A 12,643-nucleotide genomic window follows, 5' to 3' on the forward strand; every position below is an offset into this window, starting at 1 on the left:
GGTTAGGTTTGTTTTAGTGTTCTCCAATCAACAGCCCCTACAACCACAAAAAGGAATGGAGTCATTAGCACTTATGGTTTGTAAATGGCACCCAGAATTATGTTGCACGAAGCACAATTTCACATCATGCTGGGTTCATTTGTGTGAAAACAAGGTCCAATAAGGCTGAAACATTACAGGAAGGTAGAATCTATTGAGTTGTAAGTGATCTGAACGTTTCATGATGATAGCACTTTCCTAATGGGGTCAAACCATGTCCCAAAGGTCACCGGATCTGGTGTCAATTTAAAGAAGTAGTCCAGTTACACATTTGTGGGCTTATAACTTGGCTTCTAAATGTCCTAGAGAGATCAGGTTTGTTTTAATGTCCTCCAACCAACAGCCCCTACAACCACAAAAAGGAATGGAGTCATTAGCACTTATGGTTTGTAAATGGCACCCGGAATTATGCTGCACGAAGCACAATTTCACATCATTCTGGGTTCATTTGTGTGAAAACAAGGTCCAATCAGGCTGAAACGCTACAGGAAGGTAGAATCTATTGAGTTGTAAGTGATCTGAACGTTTCATGATGATCGCACATTCCTATAGGGGGTCAAACCATGTCCCAAAGGTCACCGGATCTGGTGTCAATTTAAAGAAGTAGTCCATTTACACCTTTGAGGGCTTATAACTTGGCTTCTGAATGTCCTAGAGAGATCAGGTTTGTTTTAATGTACTCCAACCAACAGCCCCTACAACCACAAAAAGGAATGGAGTCATTAGCACTTATGGTTTTTAAATGGCACCCAGAATTATGTTGCACGAAGCACAATTTCACATCATTCTGGGTTTATTTGTGTGAAAACAAGGTCCAATCAGGCTGAAATGTTACAGGAAGGTAGAATCTATTGAGTTGTAAGTGATCTGAACGTTTCATGATGATAGCACTTTCCTGAGGGGGGCAAACCATGTCCCAAAGGTCCCCGGATCTGGTGTCAATTTAAAGAAGTAGTCCAGTTACACCTTTGTGGGCTTATAACTTGGCTTCTGAATGTCCTAGAGAGATCAGGTTTGTTTTAGTATACTCCAATCAACAGCCCCTACAACCACAAAAAGGAATGGAGTCATTACCACTTATGGTTTTTAAATGGCACCCAGAATTATGTTGCACGAAGCACAATTTCACATAATTCTGGGTTCATTTGTGTGAAAACAAGGTCCAATCAGGCTGAAACGTTACAGGAAGGTAAAATCAATTGAGTTGTAAGTGATCTGAACGTTTCAAGATGATCGCACATTCCTATAGGGGGTCAAACCATGTCCCAAAGGTCACCGGGCCTGGTGTCACTTTAAAGAAGCAGTCCAGTTACACCTTTGTGGGCTTATAACTTGGCTTCTGAATGTCCTAGAGAGGTTAGGCTTGTTTTAGTGTTCTCAAATCAACAGCCCCTACAACCAAAAAAAGGAATGGAGTCATTAGCACTTATGGTTTGTAAATGGCACCCAGAATTATGTTGCACGAAGCACAATTTCACATCATTCTGGGTCCATTTGTGTGAAAACAAGGTCCAATCAGGCTGAAACGTTACAAGAAGGTAGAATCTATTGAGTTGTAAGTGATCTGAACGTTTCATGATGATCGCACATTCCTATAGGGGGTCAAACCATGTCCCAAAGGTCACCGGATCTGGTGTCAATTTAAAGAAGTAGTCCAGTTACACATTTGTGGGCTTATAACTTGGCTTCTGAATGTCCTAGAGAGATCAGGTTTGTTTTAATGTACTCCAAACAACAGCCCCTACAACCTCAAAAAGAAATGGAGTCATTAGCACTTATGGTTTTTAAATGGCACCCAGAATTATGTTGCACGAAGCACAATTTCACATCATTCTGGGTTCTTTTGTGTGAAAACAAGGTCCAATAAGGCTGAAATGTTACAGGAAGGTAGAATCTATTGAGTTGTAAGTGATCTGAACGTTTCATGATGATAGCACTTTCCTAAGGGGGTCAAACCATGTCCCAAAGGTCACCGGATCTGGTGTCAATTTAAAGAAGTAGTCCAGTTACACATTTGTGGGCTTATAACTTGGCTTCTGAATGTCCTAGAGAGATCAGGTTTGTTTTAATGTACTCCAACCAACAGCCCCTACAACCACAAAAAGGAATGGAGTCATTAGCACTTATGGTTTGTAAATGGCACCCAGAATTATGTTGCACGAAGCACAATTTCACATCATTCTGGGTCCATTTGTGTGAAAACAAGGTCCAATAAGGCTGAAACGTTACAGGAAGGTAGAATCTATTGAGTTGTAAGCGATCTGAACGTTTCATGATGATAGCACTTTCCTAAGGGGGTCAAACCATGTCCCAAAGGTCACCGGATCTGGTGTCAATTTAAAGAAGTAGTCCAGTTACACATTTGTGGGCTTATAACTTGGCTTCTGAATGTCCTAGAGAGATCAGGTTTGTTTTAGTGTACTCCAATCAACAGCCCCTACAACCTCAAAAAGAAATGGAGTCATTAGCACTTATGGTTTTTAAATGGCACCCAGAATTATGTTGCACGAAGCACAATTTCACATCATTCTGGGTTCATTTGTGTGAAAACAAGGTCCAATCAGGCTGAAACATTACAGGAAGGTAAAATCTATTGAGTTGTATGCGATCTGAACGTTTCATGATGATAGCACTTTCCTAAGGGGGTCAAACCATGTCCCAAAGGTCACCGGATCTGTTGTCAATTTAAAGAAGTAGTCCAGTTACACATTTGTGGGCTTATAACTTGGCTTCTGAATGTCCGAGAGAGGTTAGGTTTGTTTTAGTGTTCTCCAATCAACAGCCCCTACAACCACAAAAAGGAATGGAGTCATTAGCACTTATGGTTTGTAAATGGCACCCAGAATTATGTTGCACGAAGCACAATTTCACATCATGCTGGGTTCATTTGTGTGAAAACAAGGTCCAATAAGGCTGAAACATTACAGGAAGGTAGAATCTATTGAGTTGTAAGTGATCTGAACGTTTCATGATGATAGCACTTTCCTAATGGGGTCAAACCATGTCCCAAAGGTCACCGGATCTGGTGTCAATTTAAAGAAGTAGTCCAGTTACACATTTGTGGGCTTATAACTTGGCTTCTAAATGTCCTAGAGAGATCAGGTTTGTTTTAATGTCCTCCAACCAACAGCCCCTACAACCACAAAAAGGAATGGAGTCATTAGCACTTATGGTTTGTAAATGGCACCCGGAATTATGCTGCACGAAGCACAATTTCACATCATTCTGGGTTCATTTGTGTGAAAACAAGGTCCAATCAGGCTGAAACGCTACAGGAAGGTAGAATCTATTGAGTTGTAAGTGATCTGAACGTTTCATGATGATCGCACATTCCTATAGGGGGTCAAACCATGTCCCAAAGGTCACCGGATCTGGTGTCAATTTAAAGAAGTAGTCCATTTACACCTTTGAGGGCTTATAACTTGGCTTCTGAATGTCCTAGAGAGATCAGGTTTGTTTTAATGTACTCCAACCAACAGCCCCTACAACCACAAAAAGGAATGGAGTCATTAGCACTTATGGTTTTTAAATGGCACCCAGAATTATGTTGCACGAAGCACAATTTCACATCATTCTGGGTTTATTTGTGTGAAAACAAGGTCCAATCAGGCTGAAATGTTACAGGAAGGTAGAATCTATTGAGTTGTAAGTGATCTGAACGTTTCATGATGATAGCACTTTCCTGAGGGGGGCAAACCATGTCCCAAAGGTCCCCGGATCTGGTGTCAATTTAAAGAAGTAGTCCAGTTACACCTTTGTGGGCTTATAACTTGGCTTCTGAATGTCCTAGAGAGATCAGGTTTGTTTTAGTATACTCCAATCAACAGCCCCTACAACCACAAAAAGGAATGGAGTCATTACCACTTATGGTTTTTAAATGGCACCCAGAATTATGTTGCACGAAGCACAATTTCACATAATTCTGGGTTCATTTGTGTGAAAACAAGGTCCAATCAGGCTGAAACGTTACAGGAAGGTAAAATCAATTGAGTTGTAAGTGATCTGAACGTTTCAAGATGATCGCACATTCCTATAGGGGGTCAAACCATGTCCCAAAGGTCACCGGGCCTGGTGTCACTTTAAAGAAGCAGTCCAGTTACACCTTTGTGGGCTTATAACTTGGCTTCTGAATGTCCTAGAGAGGTTAGGCTTGTTTTAGTGTTCTCAAATCAACAGCCCCTACAACCAAAAAAAGGAATGGAGTCATTAGCACTTATGGTTTGTAAATGGCACCCAGAATTATGTTGCACGAAGCACAATTTCACATCATTCTGGGTCCATTTGTGTGAAAACAAGGTCCAATCAGGCTGAAACGTTACAAGAAGGTAGAATCTATTGAGTTGTAAGTGATCTGAACGTTTCATGATGATCGCACATTCCTATAGGGGGTCAAACCATGTCCCAAAGGTCACCGGATCTGGTGTCAATTTAAAGAAGTAGTCCAGTTACACATTTGTGGGCTTATAACTTGGCTTCTGAATGTCCTAGAGAGATCAGGTTTGTTTTAATGTACTCCAAACAACAGCCCCTACAACCTCAAAAAGAAATGGAGTCATTAGCACTTATGGTTTTTAAATGGCACCCAGAATTATGTTGCACGAAGCACAATTTCACATCATTCTGGGTTCTTTTGTGTGAAAACAAGGTCCAATAAGGCTGAAATGTTACAGGAAGGTAGAATCTATTGAGTTGTAAGTGATCTGAACGTTTCATGATGATAGCACTTTCCTAAGGGGGTCAAACCATGTCCCAAAGGTCACCGGATCTGGTGTCAATTTAAAGAAGTAGTCCAGTTACACATTTGTGGGCTTATAACTTGGCTTCTGAATGTCCTAGAGAGATCAGGTTTGTTTTAATGTACTCCAACCAACAGCCCCTACAACCACAAAAAGGAATGGAGTCATTAGCACTTATGGTTTGTAAATGGCACCCAGAATTATGTTGCACGAAGCACAATTTCACATCATTCTGGGTCCATTTGTGTGAAAACAAGGTCCAATAAGGCTGAAACGTTACAGGAAGGTAGAATCTATTGAGTTGTAAGTGATCTGAACGTTTCATGATGATAGCGCTTTCCTAAGGGGGTCAAACCATGTCCCAAAGGTCACCGGATCTGTTGTCAATTTAAAGTAGTTCAGTTACACATTTGTGGGCTTATAACTTGGCTTCTGAATGTCCTAGAGAGATCAGGTTTGTTTTAATGTACTCCAACCAACAGCCCCTACAACCACAAAAAGGAATGGAGTCATTAGCACTTATGGTTTGTAAATGGCACCCAGAATTATGCTGCACTAAGCACAATTTCACATCATTCTGGGTTCATTTGTGTGAAAACAAGGTCCAATCAGGCTGAAACGTTACAAGAAGGTAGAATCTATTGAGTTGTAAGTGATCTGAATGTTTCATAATGATCGCAAATTCCTATAGGGGGTCAAACCATGTCCCAAAGGTCACCGGGCCTGGTGTCACTTTAAAGAAGTAGTCCATTTACAGCTTTGAGGGCTTATAACTTGGCTTCTGAATGTCCTAGAGAGATCAGGTTTGTTTTAGTGTACTCCAATCAACAGCCCCTACAACCTCAAAAAGAAATGGAGTCATTAGCACTTATGGTTTTTAAATGGCACCCAGAATTATGTTGCACGAAGCACAATTTCACATCATTCTGGGTTCTTTTGTGTGAAAACAAGGTCCAATCAGGCTGAAATGTTACAGGAAGGTAGAATCTATTGAGTTGTAAGTGATCTGAACATTTCATGATGATAGCACTTTCCTAAGGGGGTCAAACCATGCCCCAAAGGTCACCGGATCTGGTGTCAATTTAAAGAAGTAGTCCAGTTACACATTTGTGGGCTTATAACTTGGCTTCTGAATGTCCTAGAGAGATCAGGTTTGTTTTAATGTACTCCAACCAACAGCCCCTACAACCACAAAAAGGAATGGAATCATTAGCACTTATGGTTTGTAAATGGCACCCAGAATTATGTTGCACGAAGCACAATTTCACATCATTCTGGGTCCATTTGTGTGAAAACAAGGTCCAATCAGGCTGAAACGTTACAAAAAGGTAGAATCTATTGAGTTGTAAGTGATGTGAGCGTTTCATGATGATCGCACATTCCTATAGGGGGTCAAACCATGTCCCAAAGGTCACCGGGCCTGGTGTCACTTTAAAGTAGTCCAGTTACACCTTTGAGGGCTTATAACGTGGTTTCTGAATATCCTAGAGAGATCAGGTTTGTTTTAGTGTACTTCAATCAACAGCCCCTACAACCTCAAAAAGGAATGGAGTCATTAGCACTTATGGTTTTTAAATGGCACCCATATTTATGTTGCACGAAGCACAATTTCACATCATTCTGGGTTCATTTGTGTGAAAACAAGGTCAAATCAGGCTGAAATGTTACAGGAAGGTAGAATCTATTGAGTTGTAAGTGATCTGAACGTTTCATGATGATAGCACTTTCCTAAGGGGGTCAAACCATGTCCCAAAGGTCACCGGATCTGGTGTCAATTTAAAGAAGTTGTCCAGTTACACATTTGTGGGCTTATAACTTGGCTTCTGATTGTCCTAGAGAGATAAGGTTTGTTTTAGTGAACTCCAATCAACAGCCCCTACAAACACAAAAAGGAATGGAGTCATTAGCACTTAAGGTTTGTAAAGGGCACCCAGAATTATGCTGCACTAAGCAAAATTTCACATCATTCTGGGTTCATTTGTGTGAAAACAAGGTCCAATTAGGCTGAAACGTTACAGGAAGGTAGAATCTATTGAGTTGTAAGTGATCTGAACGTTTCAAGATGATCACACTTTCCTAAGGGGGTCAAACCATGTCCCAAAGGTCACCGGGCCTGGTGTCACCTTAAATAAGTAGTCCAGTTACACCTTTGTGGGCTTATAACTTGGCTTGTGAATGTCCTAGAGAGGTTAGGTTTGTTTTAGTGTTCTCCAATCAACAGCCCCTACAACCACAAAATGGAATGGAGTCATTAGCACTTATGGTTTGTAAATGGCACCCAGAATTATGCTGCAAAAAGCACAATTTCACATCATTCTGGGTTCATTTGTGTGAAAACATGGTCCAATCAGGCTGAAACGTTACAGGAAGGTAGAATCTATTGAGTTGTAAGTGATCTGAACGTTTCATGATGATCGCACATTCCTATAGGGGGTCAAACCATGTCCCAAAGGTCACCGGGCCTGGTGTCACTTTAAAGAAGTAGTCCAGTTACACCTTTGTGGGCTTATAACTTGGCTTCTGAATGTCCTAGAGAGATCAGGTTTGTTTTAGTATACTCTAATCAACAGCCCCTACAACCACAAAAAGGAATGGAGTCATTAGCACTTATGGTTTGTAAATGGCACCCAGAATTATGTTGCACGAAGCACAATTTCACATCATTCTGGGTCAATTTGTGTGAAAACAAGGTCCAATCAGGCTGAAACGTTACAGGAAGGTAGAATCTATTGAGTTGTAAGTGATCTGAACGTTTCATGATGATAGCACTTTCCTAAGGGGGTCAAACCATGTCCCAAAGGTCACCGGATCTGGTGTCAATTTAAAGAAGTAGTTCAGTTACACATTTGTGGGCTTATAACTTGGCTTCTGAATGTCCTAGAGAGATCAGGTTTGTTTTAGTGTACTCCAATCAACAGCCCCTACAACCACAAAAAGGAATGGAGTCATTAGGACTTAAGGTTTGTAAATGGCACCCAGAATTATGTTGCACGAAGCACAATTTCACATCATTCTGGGTTCATTTGTGTGAAAACAAGGTCCAATCAGGCTGAAACTTTATAGGAAGGTAAAATCTATTGAGTTGTAAGTGATCTGAACGTTTCATGATGATCGCACATTCCTATAGGGGGTCAAACCATGTCCCAAAGGTCACCGGGCCTGGTGTCACTTTAAAGTAGTCCAGTTACACCTTTGAGGGCTTATAACGTGGCTTCTGAATATCCTAGAGAGATCAGGTTTGTTTTAGTGTACTCCAATCAACAGCCCCTACAACCTCAAAAAGGAATGGAGTCATTAGCACTTATGGTTTTTAAATGGCACCCAGAATTATGTTGCACGAAGCACAATTTCACATCATTCTGGGTTCATTTGTGTGAAAACAAGGTCCAATCAGGCGGAAACATTACAGGAAGGTAAAATCTATTGAGTTGTACGCGATCTGAACGTTTCATGATGATAGCACTTTCCTAAGGGGGTCAAACCATGTCCCAAAGGTCACCGGATCTGATGTCAATTTAAAGAAGTAGTCCAGTTACACATTTGTGGGCTTATAACTTGGCTTCTGAATGTCCGAGAGAGGTTAGGTTTGTTTTAGTGTTCTCCAATCAACAGCCCCTACAACCACAAAAAGGAATGGAGTCATTAGCACTTATGGTTTGTAAATGGCACCCAGAATTATGTTGCAAGAAGCACAATTTCACATCATGCTGGGTTCATTTGTGTGAAAACAAGGTCCAATAAGGCTGAAACGTTACAGGAAGGTAGAATCTATTGAGTTGTAAGTGATCTGAACGTTTCATGATGATAGCACTTTCCTAATGGGGTCAAACCATGTCCCAAAGGTCACCGGATCTGGTGTCAATTTAAAGAAGTAGTCCAGTTACACATTTGTGGGCTTATAACTTGGCTTCTAAATGTCCTAGAGAGATCAGGTTTGTTTTAATGTCCTCCAACCAACAGCCCCTACAACCACAAAAAGGAATGGAGTCATTAGCACTTATGGTTTGTAAATGGCACCCGGAATTATGCTGCACGAAGCACAATTTCACATCATTCTGGGTTCATTTGTGTGAAAACAAGGTCCAATCAGGCTGAAACGCTACAGGAAGGTAGAATCTATTGAGTTGTAAGTGATCTGAACGTTTCATGATGATCGCACATTCCTATAGGGGGTCAAACCATGTCCCAAAGGTCACCGGATCTGGTGTCAATTTAAAGAAGTAGTCCATTTACACCTTTGAGGGCTTATAACTTGGCTTCTGAATGTCCTAGAGAGATCAGGTTTGTTTTAATGTACTCCAACCAACAGCCCCTACAACCACAAAAAGGAATGGAGTCATTAGCACTTATGGTTTTTAAATGGCACCCAGAATTATGTTGCACGAAGCACAATTTCACATCATTCTGGGTTCATTTGTGTGAAAACAAGGTCCAATCAGGCTGAAATGTTACAGGAAGGTAGAATCTATTGAGTTGTAAGTGATCTGAACGTTTCATGATGATAGCACTTTCCTGAGGGGGGCAAACCATGTCCCAAAGGTCCCCGGATCTGGTGTCAATTTAAAGAAGTAGTCCAGTTACACCTTTGTGGGCTTATAACTTGGCTTCTGAATGTCCTAGAGAGATCAGGTTTGTTTTAGTATACTCCAATCAACAGCCCCTACAACCACAAAAAGGAATGGAGTCATTACCACTTATGGTTTTTAAATGGCACCCAGAATTATTTTGCACGAAGCACAATTTCACATCATTCTGGGTTCATTTGTGTGAAAACAAGGTCCAATCAGGCTGAAACGTTACAGGAAGGTAAAATCAATTGAGTTGTAAGTGATCTGAACGTTTCAAGATGATCGCACATTCCTATAGGGGGTCAAACCATGTCCCAAAGGTCACCGGGCCTGGTGTCACTTTAAAGAAGCAGTCCAGTTACACCTTTGTGGGCTTATAACTTGGCTTCTGAATGTCCTAGAGAGGTTAGGCTTGTTTTAGTGTTCTCCAATCAACAGCCCCTACAACCAAAAAAAGGAATGGAGTCATTAGCACTTATGGTTTGTAAATGGCACCCAGAATTATGTTGCACGAAGCACAATTTCACATCATTCTGGGTCCATTTGTGTGAAAACAAGGTCCAATCAGGCTGAAACGTTACAAGAAGGTAGAATCTATTGAGTTGTAAGTGATCTGAACGTTTCATGATGATCGCACATTCCTATAGGGGGTCAAACCATGTCCCAAAGGTCACCGGATCTGGTGTCAATTTAAAGAAGTAGTCCAGTTACACATTTGTGGGCTTATAACTTGGCTTCTGAATGTCCTAGAGAGATCAGGTTTGTTTTAATGTACTCCAAACAACAGCCCCTACAACCTCAAAAAGAAATGGAGTCATTAGCACTTATGGTTTTTAAATGGCACCCAGAATTATGTTGCACGAAGCACAATTTCACATCATTCTGGGTTCTTTTGTGCGAAAACAAGGTCCAATAAGGCTGAAATGTTACAGGAAGGTAGAATCTATTGAGTTGTAAGTGATCTGAACGTTTCATGATGATAGCACTTTCCTAAGGGGGTCAAACCATGTCCCAAAGGTCACCGGATCTGGTGTCAATTTAAAGAAGTAGTCCAGTTACACATTTGTGGGCTTATAACTTGGCTTCTGAATGTCCTAGAGAGATCAGGTTTGTTTTAATGTACTCCAACCAACAGCCCCTACAACCACAAAAAGGAATGGAGTCATTAGCACTTATGGTTTGTAAATGGCACCCAGAATTATGTTGCACGAAGCACAATTTCACATCATTCTGGGTCCATTTGTGTGAAAACAAGGTCCAATAAGGCTGAAACGTTACAGGAAGGTAGAATCTATTGAGTTGTAAGTGATCTGAACGTTTCATGATGATAGCGCTTTCCTAAGGGGGTCAAACCATGTCCCAAAGGTCACCGGATCTGGTGTCAATTTAAAGTAGTTCAGTTACACATTTGTGGGCTTATAACTTGGCTTCTGAATGTCCTAGAGAGATCAGGTTTGTTTTAATGTACTCCAACCAACAGCCCCTACATCCACAAAAAGGAATGGAGTCATTAGCACTTATGGTTTGTAAATGGCACCCAGAATTATGCTGCACTAAGCACAATTTCACATCATTCTGGGTTCATTTGTGTGAAAACAAGGTCCAATCAGGCTGAAACGTTACAAGAAGGTAGAATCTATTGAGTTGTAAGTGATCTGAATGTTTCATAATGATCGCAAATTCCTATAGGGGGTCAAACCATGTCCCAAAGGTCACCGGGCCTGGTGTCACTTTAAAGAAGTAGTCCATTTACAGCTTTGAGGGCTTATAACTTGGCTTCTGAATGTCCTAGAGAGATCAGGTTTGTTTTAGTGTACTCCAATCAACAGCCCCTACAACCTCAAAAAGAAATGGAGTCATTAGCACTTATGGTTTTTAAATGGCACCCAGAATTATGTTGCACGAAGCACAATTTCACATCATTCTGGGTTCTTTTGTGTGAAAACAAGGTCCAATCAGGCTGAAATGTTACAGGAAGGTAGAATCTATTGAGTTGTAAGTGATCTGAACGTTTCATGATGATAGCACTTTCCTAAGGGGGTCAAACCATGTCCCAAAGGTCACCGGATCTGGTGTCAATTTAAAGAAGTAGTCCAGTTACACATTTGTGGGCTTATAACTTGGCTTCTGAATGTCCTAGAGAGATCAGGTTTGTTTTAATGTACTCCAACCAACAGCCCCTACAACCACAAAAAGGAATGGAATCATTAGCACTTATGGTTTGTAAATGGCACCCAGAATTATGTTGCACGAAGCACAATTTCACATCATTCTGGGTCCATTTGTGTGAAAACAAGGTCCAATCAGGCTGAAACGTTACAAAAAGGTAGAATCTATTGAGTTGTAAGTGATCTGAGCGTTTCATGATGATCGCACATTCCTATAGGGGGTCAAACCATGTCCCAAAGGTCACCGGGCCTGGTGTCACTTTAAAGTAGTCCAGTTACACCTTTGAGGGCTTATAACGTGGCTTCTGAATATCCTAGAGAGATCAGGTTTGTTTTAGTGTACTTCAATCAACAGCCCCTACAACCTCAAAAAGGAATGGAGTCATTAGCACTTATGGTTTTTAAATGGCACCCATAATTATGTTGCACGAAGCACAATTTCACATCATTCTGGGTTCATTTGTGTGAAAACAAGGTCAAATCAGGCTGAAATGTTACAGGAAGGTAGAATCTATTGAGTTGTAAGTGATCTGAACGTTTCATGATGATAGCACTTTCCTAAGGGGGTCAAACCATGTCCCAAAGGTCACCGGATCTGGTGTCAATTTAAAGAAGTTGTCCAGTTACACATTTGTGGGCTTATAACTTGGCTTCTGAATGTCCTAGAGAGATAAGGTTTGTTTTAGTGAACTCCAATCAACAGCCCCTACAAACACAAAAAGGAATGGAGTCATTAGCACTTAAGGTTTGTAAAGGGCACCCAGAATTATGCTGCACTAAGCAAAATTTCACATCATTCTGGGTTCATTTGTGTGAAAACAAGGTCCAATTAGGCTGAAACGTTACAGGAAGGTAGAATCTATTGAGTTGTAAGTGATCTGAACGTTTCAAGATGATCACACTTTCCTAAGGGGGTCAAACCATGTCCCAAAGGTCACCGGGCCTGGTGTCACCTTAAATAAGTAGTCCAGTTACACCTTTGTGGGCTTATAACTTGGCTTGTGAATGTCCTAGAGAGGTTAGGTTTGTTTTAGTGTTCTCCAATCAACAGCCCCTACAACCACAAAATGGAATGGAGTCATTAGCACTTATGGTTTGTAAATGGCACCCAGAATTATGCTGCAAAAAGCAT

This window comes from Nothobranchius furzeri, chromosome 1 (genome assembly GCF_043380555.1).
Source record: "Nothobranchius furzeri strain GRZ-AD chromosome 1, NfurGRZ-RIMD1, whole genome shotgun sequence".
NCBI lineage: Eukaryota > Metazoa > Chordata > Actinopteri > Cyprinodontiformes > Nothobranchiidae > Nothobranchius > Nothobranchius furzeri.